Consider the following 19464-nt stretch of genomic DNA (forward strand, 5'->3'; position numbering starts at 1 on the left):
AGAAATTGTGGGGAGCATCCTTGTTCTTTCTGAGATCTGAATCATATCATATTATGAACATAAATGGAGAAATATTAGAAATACTCGCATTAATGTGAAAAAGAACAATCCTGTTGTCATTTCTGTCAAAGAAATGAAATAAATGTAAAGATTGGACAGAAAGACAAACTTTTTGTTATTTGTAGTGATGTGAATATGTATATAGAAAACCCAATAGAAATGAACTATGAAACTACAAATATTTCAGCGTGCTGGCTAGATTAAAAAAAATTCAGATTCCCATCCTAGTAATAGCCAATTACAAATATAAAGACATCCCATTTTATAAAGAACTAGCAATAAAGCTACCAAAATATATAAAAGTTAATTTATGAAAAAAGTCTGAATGAAGGGAAAACCTGAATAAATTGGGTGGTGACCGTGTTGCTGTGTGAGAGGACTCACTACGGTAATAATATTTCTTCTCTCCCAAATTAATTTATAAAGTCAATGCTATCCCCACACAATTCCAGAAGGATTTTTCATGTGAGTCAGTTAGATTCTAAAATTCAAATGAAAGAAAAAGTGGTCAACTCCAAGGCACAATGTTCACATTTTATTCTATGGAAAAGTCATCTATTTTAGCAGTACAAGGGCCAAAAAAAAAAAAAAAATCAAGAACTTTTTGAAAAATGACATGGTGGGCAAATTTGCTCTGCTTGATATCATGACTTACTATAAAACCATGGTGTAGAATCGGTGAGGGATGTACAATGGACAGAAGAGAGAGCCTAGAGAAGGACCCTGTGTATACACAGCCTTTGTGATAGAGGCAACAGTCGAATCATTGGAAAGATACTGTAGACTGCTCAGCACATAGGTGTGTCCATTGGGTCTCCATATGGAAAATATAAAATTATATCTCTATCTCCTATTGCATATCAGAATGTAAAAAAAGAACCTTTAAAACATTTAGTAGTAAATGTAAGGAACATCTTTGTGCACTTGGGGTAGGGAAGAATATCTTTTCTTTTTTCCTTTTTATTAAGGTATCATTGATAGATACTGTTATGAAGGTTTCACATGAAAAACATTGAGGTTACTACATTCACCCATATTATCAAGTCCGCCATCAAACCCCATTGCAGTCACTGTCCATCAGTGTAGTAAGATGCCACATCATCACTACTTGTCTTCTCTGTGCTACACTGTCTTCCTCATGACCACCTCACACCATGTGTCCCAATCATAATGCACCTCAATCCCCTTCACCCTACCACCCCACCCACCCTCTCCCACCCCTCCCCTTTGGTAACTGATAGTCCCTTCTTAGAGTCTGTGTCTCTGTTGCTGTTATGTTCCTTTAGTTTTTCTTCATTATTATACTCCACAAATGAGGGAAATCATTTGGTACTTGTCTTTCTCTGCCTGGCTTATTTCACTGAGCATAATACCCTCTAGCTCCATCCATGTTGTTGCAAATGGTAGGTTTGTTTTCTTCTTATGGCTGAATAGTATTCCATTGTGTATATGTACCACCTCTTCTTTATACATTCATCTACTGATGGACACTTAGGTTACTTTCATATCTTGGCTATTGTAAATAGTGTTGCAATAAACATAGGGGTGCATATGTCTTTTTGAATCTGGAATCTTGTTTTCTTTGGGTAAATTTCCAGGAGTGAAATTCCTGGGTCAAAAAGTATTTCTATTTTTAGTTTTTGAGGAACCTCCAAACTGCTTTCCACAATGGTTGAACTAATTTACCTTCCCACCAGCAGTGTGGGAAGGTTCCATTTTCTCCTCATCCTCACCAACATTTGTTGTTCCTTCTCTTTGGATGTTGGCCATCCTAACTGGTATGAGGTAATATCTCATTGTGGTTTTAATTGGCATTTCTCTGATAATTAGCAATGTGGAGCATCTTTTCATATGCCTGTTAGCCATCTGAATTTCTTCTTTGGAGAAATGTGTGCTCATATCCTCCACCCATTTTTTAATTGGGTTATTTACTTTTTGGGTATTGAGGTGTGTGAGTTCTTTATATATTTTGGATGATAACCCCTTGTTGGTAACGTCATTTTCTAATATATTCTCCCATGCTGTAGGATGCCTTTTTGTTCTACTGGTGGTGTCCTTTGCTGTACAGAAGCATTTTAGTTTGATGTAGTTCCATTCATTTTTGCTTTTGTTTCCCTTGCCTGAGGAAATGTGTTCAAGAAAAGGTTGCTCATATTTATATTCAAGAGACTTTTGCCTATGTTTTCTTCTAAGAGTTTTATGGTTTCATGACTTACATTCAGGTCTTTGATCCATTTCAAGTTTACTTTTGTGTATGGGGTTAGACAATAACCCAGTTTCATTCTCTGTGCAGTTATGCCAACACCAGCTGTTGAAGAGGCTGTCATTTTCCCATTGTATATCCATGGCTCCTTTATCATATATTAATTGACCATATATGCTTGGGTTTATATCTGGACTGTCAATTCTGTTCCATTGATAAATGGGTCTATTCTAGTGCCAGTACCAAATTGTCTTGATTACTGTGGCTTTGTAGTAGAGCTTTAAATTGGGGAGTGTAATTCTCCCAACTTTATTCTTCCTTCTCATGTTTGCTTTGGCTATTTGGGGTCTTTTGTGGTTCCATATGAATTTTAGAACTATTCTATTTTGTTGGAGAATCCTGTTGGTATTTTGATAAGGATTGCATTGAATCTGTAGATTGCTTTAGGCAGGATGTCCATTTTGGCAGTATTAATTCTTCCTATCCATGAGCATGGAATGTATTTCTATTTATTGTTGTATTCTTTAATTTCTCTCATGAGTGTCTTGTAGTTTTCAGGGTATAGGTCTTTCACATCCTTTGTTAGATTTATTCTAGGGTATTTTATTCTTTTTGATGTAATTGTGAGTGCAATTGTTTTCCTGATTTCTCTTTCTGCTAGTTCATTGTTAGTATATAGGAATGCAACATATTTCTGTGTGTTGATTTTGTATCCTGCAACTTTGCTGAATCAGTTATTAGTTCTAGTAGTTTTGGGGTGGATTCTTTAGGGTTTTTATGTACAGTACCATGTCATCTGCAGACAGTGACAGTTTAACTTCTTCCTTACCAATCTGAATGACTTTTATCTCTTTGTATTGTCTAATTGCAGTGGCTATGACTTCCAGTTCTATCTTGAATAAAAGTGGGGAGAGTAGGCTTCCATGCCTTGTTCCTGATCTTAAAGGAAAAGCTTTTAGCTTCTCACTGTTAAATACAATGTTGGTTGTGGGTTTGTCATATATGGCCTTTATTATGTTGAGGTACCTGCCCTCTATACCCATTTTGTGGGAGTTTTTATCATGAATGGATGTTAAATTTTGTTGAAGGCTTTTTCGGCATCTATGGAGATGACCATGTGGGTTTTGTCCTTCTTTTTGTTGATGTGGTGGACGATGTTGGTGGATTTTCTAATATTGAACCATCCTTGCATCCCTGGAATAAATCCTACTTGATCATGGTGGATGATTTTTTTGGTGTATTTTTAAATTTGGTTTGGTAATATTTTGTTTAGTATTTTTGCATCTATGTTCATCAGGGATATTGGTCTGTAATTCTCTTTTTTTGTGGTGTCTTTGCTTGGCTTTGGTATTAAAGTGATGCTGGCCTCATAGAGTGATTTGGAATTATTCCCTCCTCTTCTACTTTTTGAAACTTTAAGGAGAATGGGTATTAGGTCTTCACTAAATGTTTGATAAGATTCAGCAGTGAAGTCATCTGGTCCATGCATTTTGTTCATAGGTAGTTTTTTGATTACTGATTCAATTTCATTGCTAGTATTTGGTCTGTTCAGATTTTCTGTTTATTTCTTGGTCAGCTTTGGAAGATTGTATTTCTCTAGAAAGTTGTCCATTTCTTCTAGGTTGTCCAATTTGTTAGCATATAATTTTTCATAGTACTCTCTAATAATTCTTTGCATTTCTGTGGTGTTCATAGGGATTTTTTCTTTCTCATTTCTGATTCTGTTTGTGTGTGTAGACTTTTTTTTTGATAAGTATGGCTAAGGGTTCACCTATTTTGTTAATTTTCTCAAAGAACTAGATCCTGCTTTCATTGATTCTTTGTATTGTTTTATTCTTCTCAATTTCATTTATTTCTTCTCTGATCTTTATTATGTCCTCCTTCTACTGACTTTGGGCATCATTTGTTCTTCTTTTTCTAGTTTCATTAATTGTTAGTTTGACTGTTCATTTTGGCTTGTTCTTCCTTCCTGAGGTAAGCTTGTATTGCAATATACTCTTAACATGGCCTTCACTGTGTCCCACAGATTTTTCAGTGTTTAGTTGTTTTCATTTGTCTCCATATATTGCTTGATCTCTGTTTTTATTTGATCATTGGTCCACTGATTATTTAGGAGCATGTTGTTAAGTCTCCATGTATTTGTGGGCTTCTTCATTTTCTTTGCATAATTTATTTCTAGTTCCATAACTTTGTGAAGCTTTGAGAAGCTGGTTGGTAGAATTTCAATCCTTCTGAATTTACTGAAGCTCTTTTTGTGGCCTAGTATATGATCTATTCTTGAAAATGTTCCATGTGCACTTGAGAAGAATGTGTATCTGCTGCCTTTGGGTGGAGTGTCCTTTAGATGTCTTTTAGGTCCATCTGTTCTGATGTGTGGTTTGGTGCCTCTATCTCCTTATTTATTTTCTGTCTAGTTGTTTTGTTCTTTGGAATGAGTGGTGTGTTAAAGTCTCCTAAAATGAGTGCATTGCATTCTGTTTCCTCCTTTAATTCTGTTAGTACTTGTTTCACATATGTAGGTGCTCTTGTGTTGGGTTTATAGATATTTATAATGGCCATATCCTCTTGTTGGGCTAACCCCTTTATCATTATGTAATGTCTTTCTTTGTTTCTTGTTCCATTCTTTGTTTTGACATCTATTTTGTCTAATACAAGTACTGCAAACCCTGCTTTTTTTCTCCCTATTATTTGCATGAAACATCTTTTTCCATCCCTTCACTTTTAGTCTGTGCATTCTTTGGATTTGAGGTGAGTCTCATGTAGGCAGCATATAGATGGGTCTTGTTTTTTTATTCATTCTGTAACTCTGTGTTTACATTTAGGTTGATTATTAACAGATATGTACTTATTGCCCTTGCACACTTTAGATTCATGGTTACCAAAGGTGCAAGGGCAGCTTCTTTACTATCTAACCATCTAACTTATCTCACTTATTATACTTTTATAAACACAGTCTGGTGATTCTTTATTTCTCTCCCTTCTTTTTCTTCCTCCTCCACGTCTTATATGTCAGGTGTTTTATTCTGTACTCTTTGTGTTTCCTTTGACTGATTTTGTGGATAGCTGATTTTATTTTGCATTTAGTTAGTATTTAGTTGGTCTACTTTCTTTGCTGTGGTTTTATTTTCTCTGGTGACAGCTATTTAGCCTTAGGCATACTTCCATCTAGAGAAGTCCCTTTGAAATACATTGTAGAGATGGTTTGTGAAAGGTAAATTCCCTCAACTTTTGCTTATCTGGGAATTGTTTAATCCCTCCTTCAAATTTAAGTGAGAATCTTGCTGAATACAGTATTCTCGGTTCGAGGCCCTTTTGTTTCATCACGTTAAATATATCATGCCACTCCCTTCTGGCCTGTAATGTCTCTGCTGAGAAGTCTAATGGGTTTTCCTTGTGTGTGATCTTTTATCTTTCTCTGGCTGCTTTTAATACTCTGTCCTTATCCTTCTTCTTTGCCATTTTAATTATTATATGTCTTGGTGTTGTCTTCCTTGGGTCCCTTGTGTTGAGAGATCTATGAACATCCAATGTCCTGAGACTATCTCCTTCCCCAGACTGGGGAAGTTTTCAGCAAGTACCTCCTTAAAGACATTTTCTATCCCTTTTTTGATCTTTTCTTTTTCTGGTGCCCCTATAATGCTAATATTGTTCTGTTTGGATTGGTCACACAGTTCTCTCAATATTCTTTCATTTCTAGAGATCCTTTTTTTCTCTCTATGCCTCAGCTTCTTTCTATTCCTGTTCTCTAATTTCTACTTCATTTGCTGTCTCTTCTACTTCATCTAATCTACTTTTAAATCCCTCCATTGTATGTTTCATTTCAGATACTGTATTTTTGTAAGTTTCTGTCTCTTTCTTGAATTCCTCCCCAAGGTCCTGAATATTTTTCTCTAGCTCCATGAGCATGTTTATGGTTTTTATTTTGAAATCTCTTTCAGGAAGATTGGTGAGTTTAGTTTCACTTAGACCTCTTTCTGGTATTTGTGGGATTTTTGTTTGAACCAGGTTCCTTTAATATTTCATATTTTGTATGTGTTGCCCTTCAGTGCCCAGAAGCTCTATTCTCTGGAGCTGCACAGCCCATGGAGCAATGGCAGGGGTTGCCAGTGAGTGGCCCTGGTGCCTACCGGTGCTTCCCGGTTGCAGTGTATGCCTCCATTGCCAGTGCCAGTGGACCGAGCGCTTAGGAGGAAGCCTCTGTGCTATGCACTTGTAGCTGCCATAGGCAGAGCCACCTCTGGCTGGCCTGGTGCAATGGCAGGGCAAATGGTTTCTGAGCTGGTGTTGGCTGGTAGGAAGGAGGAGCAGGCTGCATATCATGGTGGGGCCTTTTAGCTATGTTGCCAGCTGGGGGGATGGAGCACCTGAAGCTCCTGAATGTTCCAAAGCTGCTGTGCTGAATGTGCCAGGACAATTTTGTCCAGCTGTCCTCCCTCCTGAGCAGCAAGCTCTGTGCAATCTTTGCCCCTTTAGTAGCCCTTTCGCTACTAAAAGTATTTCAGAGTGCCTGCCTTTCTTTTTTCTGGTTGTGAGTACCTGTTCTCCACAAGTGGCTGGAATTTCAGTCTGTTCTTCAGATATTCTGCCTGTCTTAGCTTTCCAACCCCACTAATCTCCAGGGAACCATGTAGTGTAGGTTCATGCACCCAGAGCAGATCTCCAGGGCTGGGTGTTCAGCAGTTAGGCCTCCACCCCCTCCCTGCTCCATTTCTCTTTCTCCTGCCTGTGAGCTAGGGTGGGGAAAGGGCTTGGGTCCTGCTGGCTTGCAGCTTTGGTACTTTACCCTTTTCTGTAAGGTCTGCTCTTTTCCCCATATGTAGGCAGACTGTCACAGCTTTCTTTCCTGTTGCTCTTTCAGGAATAGTTGCATTTGCTATATTTTAATAATATATGTGGCTTTGGGAGGAGATTTCTGTCTCACCTCTTATGCCACTATCTTTAAGCCAGTCAGTGGGAAGAATTTCTTAAAGAGATAAAAACCACAAATCATAAGAGATAAATTTGTTTAAAGCAAACTCCTTTCATCAAAATACATCATGAATTCAAAAGTCAAGCAATAAGTGGGAAGAAGAGAGCTGCAATGCAAATAGCAGGAGAGTAGGATCCAGAACTGTATATGATCCAGAACTGTATATGATGAAATATAAGGCAGTGTTTATTTTCCCAAACTTATTGCTCAGAAAAGAGGGTTTATCAGAGTCTTCCAAGTGTCTCAAATGTATGTGCAGTTTAAAACTTTCCAGCTGGTGCTACTTTTGCATGTTGCACATGACCCAGGTTGGAGTACTTTAAAACAAAACAAACAAAAGGATATAAAGAAGGTTAATATAGATTACTTATTTCTGGGATAGTGACCTCAATTGCATGAGTTGGTGTTATGGAAACAGCCTTCAAAAGATTATTTTTTAAATATCAAGATCTGTCAGTTTTTCAGTAGGAAATTGATGGTGATTCAAAGTAGGACAATTCAAGTAGTTTTTATTACTGAATAGATGAATTATAAAGGTGGTGGGATTTAAGGAAAGTGCAAGAGCCTAGGGCTAGCAAGCTCAGATTCTGGTATATGGACTAAATAAAGGGAAGAAAGAGGACTATGGACATGTAAGGAGAGGATCATGAGGAGCAGGGTGCCTGAAGAGGAGCAGCGACCTTCTGTCTAGAGACATAGCCAGACTGAGGGGCCCTCCAATAGTGGGAGCCAGAGGAGTAAATAACCTAGGCTCCTCTACTCCTTCCCTCTCGTCTCCTGCCAGGCCTTCCATTGGCTGACTGCAACAGGAAGCCTCACCCCAAGGAGTCCTGGGGATGTGGTCAACACAGGGCAGCTGTCCAGGGCAGAAAGCAGAGTAGAGGAGGAATTGGAGTGGATCTGAATGAACAAATGAAAGAAAACTGGCATAAGCAGCAATAAAACGTGTGATTATATTGTGGAGATCATGAATAGTAAGTGGTATTTCGTAGCATTGAACAGTCTCATGAGTGCTTTAAAAACACAGATTCAAATTAATTCACAAGTTCACTTCTGAATAGAAGTGAAGGTCATCTGCTTTAGAAAACTGTAAATGATGCAACATGTTGTTCAATGATGACAAACCCTGATGCTGATTATGTTCATTAGAAATTTGAGTAAAATTGCTTAAGAAATAGGAGTGAGGAAGAAAGCAATATTCTTAGAATATTCTATTATGAAACATATGATATGAACTGACATATCAAATATGATACCTAGATATTTGATTATTTTATCTTTATACATCTAATATTTTAATGTCCAAGTTGTACAAAACTTGGTATCTCTGCCTTTGGAACCCTGAGAGAGAGAGTTTTCTATTTTGGGTCACCTTAGGTCCAGACACATATGGTACTCTGGAAAAAATGACAGGTGAGTTTAAAAATGGACAAAAGATATGAAGTAGCAGTTCAAAGAAGAGGTAAATCAAACACAATAAATATAAAGAGGATGCTTAACTTGACTAATAATATAATAATCAGGGGAAAAGATTAAAATGAGATACCATTTCACAGTCACTTGATTGGCAAATACCAAAAAGTCAGATGTATATAATAAAGGTCTTACCCACTGCTGCTTAGAGTATTAATAGGTCCTACCACTTTTGGAGACATTTGCCAATATCTAGTGGAATCGTGGCCTCAGACCCTCCAGATTTAGATCTAGATTGGTCTGAGTTGATCTACAACCTCTTGCTCATCTACTTCAGAAGATAAAGTATCTTCATTTTATATTTTTGTAATAGTGAAAAACTGGAAGATATTTGATATCAATAGAGGAATGGATGAAATGTAGTTTATATATATGTTGGAAAATTAACAGCAATTGAAACAAACCAGAGCTATACATACCCACATGGAGAAACCGTAAAAATCAAAAGTGGATGCAAATCAAGTTTTAGAAAGATTTGTATTATACAATAGCACTTACGTTCATTAAACCTGAGCAATGCTGTATGTTGTTTTTGTATTCATAAATATAGTAAAAGTATAAAAGTTTGCACTGGACGGGATACATGCCACCTTTCACTTAGTGGCTGCCTTTAGGTAGGAAGTGAGGGGAATGGCACTGGTAAATGTTGGGAGCATGAAAGAGTACAATATCTTGGCTTAAATACCTGAATCTTTGTTTATAGTCTGATTAGTTTTAGACTCAGTTCCTTTTATGTCCTGAGATAGTGTGAACTCATTTCCAAGAATCTCAACCACTGTCAATGTAGTCTCTACTATTTGGAGGCAAATGGAGATTTGTGTTAAGTGTTGTGATTTTCAGGGGAAGGTATCAAATTGTTGATTGGATCAATTATAACAATTTTCTGTATTTCTTCTCTAGTAGCCTGTAGTCCAGTAGAACTTTTAAATGGAAGAAAGTGATCTCAGCTAGTGGAATAGTGGGAAGACAAATGCAGCGATGTATATGGCCAGCTGAGCGTAGATGGTTTAAAATTGATGAGTCTTCTCTTCAACAATTTAAGAAGTGATATGCTTCTAAGATGGAAACAATGTATTGGACAGAGAATGAAAGACTTAAACAGCTTTCTAATTTGTATCGCCATTAGTTTTGATTAAATATTCAGCTTATCTGTTTGCAAATAAAAGTATCACCCATAAGCAGAAACCAAACAAACTAGCACTGTTAATCATCTGTGTCACTCTTGTCCCAGTTCCCCAGGTGTTTATCTGCATCTATTTTACCTGAGCGGCAGCCTTCTATTCTAGTTCAGGTAGGTTCTCTGAGACCTCAGCTTGAATGGAATCCCATCTCTCTCTTGTTCCTTTCTAATTGTAGGGAGAATCCACTGGGTGTGGATTTCTCATTCCCTATTCCCCATCTATTTAGGTAGTTTTACTTTCTTAGGAAGCTTTTATAAATGAACTCTCCAGTATTTTTTCCCATGCTTAAATACTTCCTGATCTCCTCCTGTGTCAACTACTGTTGTGATTATTGCGCTGGATGAAGGTACGCCTTGTCTGCATTAATTAACAAACATTGTGGTAAGTTTCCAAGAATACCTTACATTATCATGGGACAGAACTGTGTCCTAGTAGACGAGTCACTAATGAACTGCCAATTTCCATCTTCAACCCTTAGCTCTCTTCGAACCTACTGCCTATATCTGGGTATCTCTGAGCACCTCAAATTTAACATCTTGAAGATCAAACTAACAACATCTCTCAGACCTGCTTTTTCTACCATGTAGTGGCACTTCCTTCCACCAGTGCGTGCAAGTCAGACTGTCTTTTTTCCTAATTTCTCATATCTAATTTTCTTCCAGGATATATTAATTTTGCTTTCTCCATACCCCACAAATCAGGGGGAGCTTTTCAAAATGCCAGTGTAGTCACTTCACACACACTCAAACCTCAGGCTGTGCTTTGGTAAAACACCAAAATCTATTATGTAGTCTGTGATGCCTCTTAAGGTCTGGCCCCTTTTCCCCCTAACTCTCTCTGCTCCTGACACACTAATATCTTATTATTTCCCCTTTATTCTTGATGCCTGGATTGCCTCCATCTAGTTGACCCCTACTCATCTTTCAGATGTCTCCTTCCTTTCAGATGTTTCCTGACCTTCCTGAATTGGTCAAATCTTCCCATTACTAGTTTTCAGAGCACTTAGTACCTAATGTCCTTCTTAGTACATAGCAGAGCTATAATATTACAAGCATTTGATTAAAGCATTTTTCCCACTGGACCCGCACTGTCCAGAATAGTAGCCACTAGCCACATGTGCCTATTTAAATTTAATTAAAATTAAGTGAAATTAAAAATTGTTTCCTAGTCACACCAGCTACATTTCAAGTGCTAGAGGGCCACATGTACCTTGTAGCAACTGTACTGGTCAGTGCAGAATAAAGAACATTTCCATCATTATAGGAAGTTCTATAGGACAGCATACACCAGACTATAAACTCTCCAAGGGCAGATGTTGTTTCTCTTTTTCCTGTGGTCATTCATTCTGTCTTTGCCTTACCATTGTATTCTCAGAGCCTAGCAGCCTGTCTGACCCATAAAAGACCTTTTAAACATTTGATAAGCAAATGAAGAAATGAGTTAATGAATGAGCATCTCAGAGGCTTGTAAGACAAAGTAGAGTAGTCAAAAATTGGGTTCCACTTAGTGAAAACTGTCTCCGAGGCTGGTGTTTGCAGTCCTCAGCACGCTCTGTTACTCATATGCTTCCTTAGTGACGTGCCTGCACAAAGCTTTGCTTTACTGAAAATCACACTTGGCAAAACATGGCCTGGAGATCCTTCATGAAATTTTGTAAAGAGGGTTCTTTGTGGAAATAAAAATGTATCTGGCAGAGGCAGTAAATGTGCTAGCAAATGTTTATCAGTTTTTGTCAGTGAATAATTGTCATGTCTCAGAGGTGTTCTTATGCTTAAGGGAGTATGCCAAATAATGTGAGAGATCATATATCTTATCTTACTTTGTTTTATTTAGTTTAATTTTACTGTTAGTGAAGTGGAGAATTAAAGAAGTATAGTCTAGTCCATTAAGTCTGGTGTAGTAAGTGTAATAAGGAGGTGCTCTGGTTTCATAGAAACCCAGGTTAAATCTGGAAAACATCACAAAGCAGTCTTGTGCTTTAACCGAGGGACCAGCAAATCATGGTCCATGGGTCAAATCCAGCCCAGTGCCTGTTTTCGTAAATCAGGATTTATTGGAACACAGCCACACACATTCATTTGGCAATGGCAGAGTTGAGCAGTTGGGACAGAGATCACATAGCCGCGAAGTCTAAAATATTACTACCTGGCCCTTTATAGAAAAAGCTTACCTGTCTCCACTTCAACTCCTAGAAGATCAAATGTTATTTGTATTGTTTCAGTTAGCAGCTAGTGGGCACAGCTGACAAAACGGTCTCTCTAGTCAGCTGCTTTCTTTACCAACACCCCTATTACCTCTTGCCCCAAATACTTACATGTTTTTTGTTCAAAATCTAAGAAAAATCAGTGAGCTGGCCTATGTTTTCAAGGCTGCTATGTGAGTTTCAGGCCATGTGGATGAAGGCATGGACAGGAGGGTATGAAGTGAAATGCCCCTTCCATGCTGTGTGGATTGAGAACCTACTGATGTTGGTGCTGAGAAATGGTAGGTTGGCCTGAGAAAAGACAGTGGGTCAGGAAGCACATGCTGATGAGGGCTGAACCCTGGAGAAGACAGGGAGATGAGAGGCTCTGGAAGTGGGGTACATGAGGGTAGGCTGTGAAATATTGGGGGGGGCCCACACAACACATGAGACTCTGCAGGCAGAGAAACCTTTAGGTCAGGGTAATTGTTGGAAACTGAAGCCAACAGTTGTGCCAAGAGGGAGAAACGAAGTCAGGAAAACTCTATGGATAGTTTCCAGGGAGCCCATTCAGGAGTCAAATGGTAATAAAGAGAACAGCTTTGAACTAGACCTGAGGGTTCCCTGGGGTAGATGGAGGCAGAATCTAGTGGAGAGATGGTAGGAGAAAGGAGAGGAGGGCCCACTGGCTGGAGGCTCACACTCTCACACTGAGACATTTTATTTTACCTTCATAAAAAGTTATATAACACCATGGAGCAACACTGGCAGGCCTGAAAGAAGGCAATAAGTTTAAAATTTTTAAAAGTTTGACTGTGCGTATGTGTGTGTGAATCTAATATCTTGGGACTCATAAAAAATACAAGGGTTAAGCCACATAGTATAAACTCTGTAGCCAGGCTATTTTTTGTTTGAATTTTGGCTCTGCCATTTACTAGCTGTGTGACTTTGGGCAAGTTACTTAACCTTTCTGTATCCTAATTTGCTCACCCTTAAAATATAGATAATAATAATAGTACTTCATAAGGTTGTTGTGAGGACTAAATGAGCTTACATTTGTGATGTACTTAGAATTGGTCCTGACACAGGAAATGCTAATGACCTCTCTCTCTCTGTCTCAACCTGAGATGCCCTGGTGTCTTGCCAGTGGGTTTCAGCCATGGACAAGTTCACTATGGAGTCAGTGAGACCGAAAAAAATGATGGTGGAACATTCTTGGGGTGAAAGGGTTTACACCCAACTTCATTCCCATGGTGGCAGGTCAGTCACTAGAATGCCGTCCACTCAGAGCGAGTCTGCATGCAGCAAGCCAGTCTCTGCCTCTGGGCCTCTCCACTCCCGCAGCCTCTCAGTGTCCATCCTTAGCATCCCATCACTCCATCCTCTGCTCTGCTCTCCTGCAGCCGGGCAGCAGTTGGGCTGCCCAGAGCCTGGGTGGAGCTTTCTATATAGAGTCAATAACAATGTATTGCCCACGCAAGTGTAGTGAGCAAGCCGACCAGGGCCAGGTGAGAATCTTGGCCAAAGGAACCTTCACTTTCTCCACATCTGGCTAGAAGATGAACTAGACACAAACATTAGATATAACCTTAAAATAAAATGTTGAGTCATGGAGAAACCTGTACCTGCTGGACTATATAACAGATGTTATCCTTTAAACAGATGGCTGTGATGTACTGAACAAATGATTCATTTTCAGAATTTTTTTCCCTTTGAACAGATTGCAAAATAGAGTGTCTCTGTGAGTGTTTCATCTCTTTGACACCAGTTCCTGCCTCCTAAAAGAGCATAATACTGAGCAGGAAAGGAAGTGAAGGGATTGGTGAAGGTGAGGTAAACAGAACTCAGGCAGGTGCTTGTGTTTGCCTGTTTTTAAATCATGGCAAAATATACGTTAAAAGCATTAACCGCCTGAATCATTTTTAAGTGTTTTAAGTGTACAGCTGAGCAGTGTTAAGTACATTCACATTATTGTACAGTCAACCCCAGAGCTCTTCATCTTGCAAAATTGAAACTCTATATTCATTAAACAACTCCCCATTTCTCTCTCCCCTAGTCCCTGTCAACCACCCTTCTGCTTTATGTCTCTCTGAGTTGGACTATTTTAGGCACCACATGTAAGTGTCATCATGCAGTATTTGTCTTTTCGTGACTGGTTCATCTCACTTAATATAATGTCACATTTTATCCATGGTGTAGCATGTGGCAGAATTTCATCTTTTTGAAGGCTGAATAATATTCCATTTTACGTGTAGACCCCATTTTCTTCATCCATTCATCTGTTGATGGTTGCTTTAAGTGCTTCCACATCTTGTCTATTGTGAATATGCTGCTGTAAATATGGGAGTACAAAAGGCAAGGTCTTTGAAATTCTGTGATGTGGCTGCCTTGGCTCCTTGGCCCCCTTAATCTCCAGAATATGAGAATAAGGTGGGGCTCTCACCAGGCAGACCAGGGCTACAAGACCTGGTGTCACCCTCTACTGGCTATACAGTTTTGGGCACGTTACTTAAGTTCTATGAGCTTGTTTCCTTTTTGTAATAAAGGAATAGCGATACTGAAACATAGAGTTGTTTCAGGAATTAAATTAGACCCTGTACAATATTTGACACATTGTAAGAATTCAATAAACTCATTTCCCCTTTTCCCTTCAAATCTGCCATCTCTTCTTTCCTGATCGCCTATGTATATCTCCTTCCATTATTCTTGCTTTATTACAAAGACAGACAAAAACATATCCATGGACCTGAAGTTGGCTTATGCATTACTAATAAAGAAAAAAATTTCCTCCAGGGTCTCAGAAGAGTTGGGCCAACCTTGCCTAACTGCAAATACTACTTAGTTTTAGGGTTCTTTTGAAAGAGCATTGACATATCCAAGAAACCTTATGATCCTATCTTGAAGTTGCCTTTCTTAAAAGTGGGAAATGGTAATTTTTTTTCCAAAAGCAGTTTCAGATATTTGAATTCACTTCAACACAAACTTAGAGGGAATGCCAAATTTGACCCACATATATTCCCTGATGCCTAACTCACTTGGGCCCAATTGCTTCACCTTGATCTAAATAAAGAAAATAGGGCCTTTCTATGTTTATGTTGGCAGCAAATGTTTGATTTCATTTCCATTGGAGAGTGTCATTGAGATTAATGCCTCTGTGTGATATATCTTAAAGAACATTATATTATAGTGGCTATACCAGCAGTGGTCTGTTTACTTAATTAAACTCAACTCAGTGGTGGTATAAACATTACTTTAAAATGTTAGGAACCTTTTAAAAAATATATTTGGAAATGTGTAGAAAGAGAATTTGTTATTTTTACATCTTGGCAAAACTAAAAAGAAGTAAGGTGCCAGATTTACTTTGCTGGAAAAATTAAGCTTAATGATTATTTTGTTTTGAGGGGAAAAAATTAAGAGAATGACTTGAACTTTGGTGAAGAAAAACAATGTAAAATAAAACAAATTTGGTAGTGGAGACATAAAATTGGTCAGACAGATACAAATGATACTTGTTTTTAAAATTCCACGCATCAAAGAATGCAAGACAGCGTTTTAACATGATTCAGTCTGACGTTGTTGGTACTAAAATGAATAGACATAAATGAACTTATTTATTTTCAAGTTCTTTTAAAATTGAATCAGAAAATTAGATTTATAAAATGTTTTTCTTTGCAAAAACAAGTCCACACAAATATAAATCACAGTCATTGTTGGAAATCCTTTTTTATTGTGTGTAAATGTTCAGCATAACATGTTTGCAGGGCAAACTGAGGAGCATAAAGGTTTTGAAGAGCTCTGGGAATTCAAGTGTAGTCTTCCCAAAGGGGGAAGAAAATTCCAGTCTTAATCCCAGGACAGGAATGAAAACAGGGCTAAGGTGACCAACAGATGGTCCCAAATTCAATGAATACTATGTTGTGTTGGGACATAAGAAAGTTCTAGTGTCATTGAGTGTATCATTACTGGAGTAAATCAGTCACTTACCTTGACATGGTGGATTTTGAAACCAGGCAATAGCTAAGAGTGTTAAATCAAACCCTTTGTTGCTTATCTTCAGGAGAAGGGGTTCCAGGTATTGGGGGTGGGACTGCTTGCAGGTGACTGGCAACTTTTTGTTGTAAGAAAGTTCCAAGTATTAGATCTATTGTAGTGTCATGAAGTTACCATTCCTCCATTGATTCAAAGTAAGTGTTCTGAGTGATTATTCTTTGCTGGGTACTAAAAGCTGACTTCCCAAGGTTAGTAAGTGCACAGTCCCTGCCCACAAGAAGCTTATCTCAGGTTTATCTGGTCAATGGTGTGAACGATGTTTTCTCATTGTAAGTCAGAAGATGTGTGGACATCTCACACCGAGTCCTTGTGAGAAGCCTCTGACCCATAGTTTCCACAAAGTGGGAATGGAGGGGAATGAGAGGAAGGATTTGAGTTAGCGTGGGCTGCTTCCAGGAAGAGTGAACTGGGCTGAAGTACACGATAGTGTGGAGTTTGGGGACATACAAGGAGGGTACTTGGGAAGAGAGAGAATGTCACTGAAGTTAGAGGAGGTCCTGGATGCATGTCATCATTAGTCTCAAGAATACAGGGTGTAGCTTTAATTGTGTGATGTTGAAGCAATTATGTAATAGCCTGAAAGCTGGAGATTTGATGTGTCATCTGATTAACCCTCTTTTTCAGCTTAAAAAAGAAGAGCCTATGGGTGAACTGACATGCTTTAGTTAAAGGAAACAATTATCCTTTTTTTTTTTGGTGGCAGAAATACTCTTGAAATATCTATATGTTATAGAATTAGAGATACTCCATATGCTGGTGACTTCAGAGATGTTTCCAAGACCACCAGTGATCACATTGTGTTTAAATCCCTCCAGCACTTTTCACTGATCTCGTCTAAGTGATCTCCTTGCCACTGAACAGGGGGCATGCTTTCCTGTGCGAAATTTCTGACTCCTTTGGGGCATTACATCTCTTGTTTTTTTTCCTATTCTGACCATCTTTCTTAGTCTCCTTTTTACTTTCAGTTATTTTGCCAATCTCTACATACTGCTTCCTGGGGTTCTGCCCATCCTTTCTATTCTTGCAATCCCCATACTCTTTCTGAGAAATCCAGTCTATTGCCATGATTTTACTTTCTGTTTGTAAGTTGATCATATACTCTTAAACATACGTCTCAACCCAAGTTCTGTCTCTTGGAACCAGGCCTCATCCCAGCAGCCTACTGAATGTCTCCACTTGGCTGTTCCATGTGAGCTGTAAATGCAACAAACAAACCTGACGTGATTATCCTGTCTCCCCACCCTGACACTGTGCCCCCACATCTCATCATTCTCTAGTCTCTATTTTGCTTGACACAATGATACTTAGACTTTCCAAACCACAAACCCAAGGTTCATCTTTGATTTATCCTTCATATTCTGTTGAACATTTTTTTATATCTTTTACATCTTTAATTTTATTTATCTTTTATATCTTTAATTTCTTTTCTCATTATTCCTACTACTGTTAAGTTGAAGGACTATCCTTTTTAGTCTGAATCATCAACCAACCTGCAAAAAACTATTTGGCCTCCTTGCCATCATTTTTGCCCAGCCCTAACCACTAAGACCCAGGGCCATCTTACTGAAGTGAATAAAAACCAACTCTGTTATTTTCCTGCAAAATATTCTTCAAAGGCTTCCCATCACCTGGAGATCAAGTCTAAAACCCTCAGCAGGTGACCTGCATCTAGACTTTCTTTTAGTCTTTTTCTTTTTTTTGACACTCCCTCCTTACATTTGTCTCTTGGTATTTCAAATTACCTTCTATTTTAACTTGCCCTACTCTCTGTTTGCCTTTTTCAAAATCCAGGGTGCTTTCCTCACCACTCTGGTGCAGTCCCGCTCATCCTTCAGAAGCTAGCTCAGGTATCGTCTCCATCCGCAGTCCTCTTCCCTCCTGGGTCTGCTTGGTGCTCCTCTGAAGAGCAAGTCAGCATCCTGTGCTCATCCCATCCTGGTATTTCTCTCTGTTGAAATCCTCTGGTTTATTTATTGGGTCTCCCTTCCCCTCTGTCTTGGGTTCTCATTGAGAACAGGGTCTGTGGCTTGTTTCTCTTCTGCATACCCAACCCTAGCAAAGTCTATGGTAAGCACCAGGTACTCACAATTAAGCAAAAACAAGTAAGTGTTTCTGCATTACTCTAAATCAAAATGGGGAGGGGAAGAATATTAGAGTCAGCTGGAAAACTTGATTGATGTTCAAATACCTATGTTCTGATAGAATATGCCCCACTTCTTACAGCATAGAATAATCTTTGGGGGTGTGATATGTAAATGATCAAAAATAAGGCAAATTATTAGGAGTGTGATGATACATGTTTTTAAAAATCTAGCAAATAGGAAAAACCAAGTATGATATAATGAGTTGTAAGAAATGCATATTTGGTCATTCTTATGACCAAATATATATTTCTCAGGTATGTTTGGTCTTCCTCCACAGTTCTTGAAAACACTGTAGGGTCTTAAAGGTGAAATGAGTGTTTTGTCATGTTAATGAGAGACTTTTGGACCCCCACCCAAGGGCAGGGGCTGGAGGTTGAATCAGCCAATGGCCAATAGTTTAGTCAATCATGACTATGCAATGAAACCCTCACAAAACCGGTGAGAAGAGCTCTCAGTTCTCTCTCTCTGCTCTGCTCGGTTGGATCCTGCTTCTTGGTCAGAGAGCCCTCTATGCTTGGGGAACCAGAACACCTCCACCTGCCACCGAGCCAGGCCCCAAGCTCCACGAGGATAGACGCTACTTTATTTGGGACCTTGCCCTATGTCTCTCTTCATCTGGCTGTTTATTAAACTGGTACCCTTTATTAAACTGGTAAATGTAAGTTAAATGTTTTCCTGAGTTCTGTGAACTGCTCTAGCAAATTAATCAGACCTAAGGGGGAGGTCATGGGGACCTGTGATCTGTAGCTGGTAGGTCAGAAGCACAGGTAACTGCCTGAGGCTTGTGACTGGTATGGAGTTGGGGGTGGAGGGCAGTCTTGTAGGACAGAGCCCTTAACCTGGGTATCTGGGACTGTCTCCAGGCAAATAACATCAGAATTGAGTTCTCCACCACCCTGCTGGTGTTCGAGAATTGCTTGGTGTAAGTATGATGGGAAGACCCCCCTCCCATATACTTAGAACACTGGAATTGGGTGTGGGTACCCAAATGAAGTTATACTACTATTACTGCTGTGTGCAGTATTGTTACTGTTATACATACATGTAGGGAAGAAATACACCATCTCATTTGGTGTCAGAGACATTGCACCAAGTAAATATGAAAAGATGCTTAGGTTTACAATGAAACTATCTTATGTCCATGAGAGGCCAAAAATGAAAAATGTGACAAATCAGGTGTTGGTGATAATATGGCGAAATAG

The sequence above is a fragment of the Manis javanica genome, chromosome 3 (assembly GCF_040802235.1).
Source record: "Manis javanica isolate MJ-LG chromosome 3, MJ_LKY, whole genome shotgun sequence".
Taxonomy (NCBI): domain Eukaryota; kingdom Metazoa; phylum Chordata; class Mammalia; order Pholidota; family Manidae; genus Manis; species Manis javanica.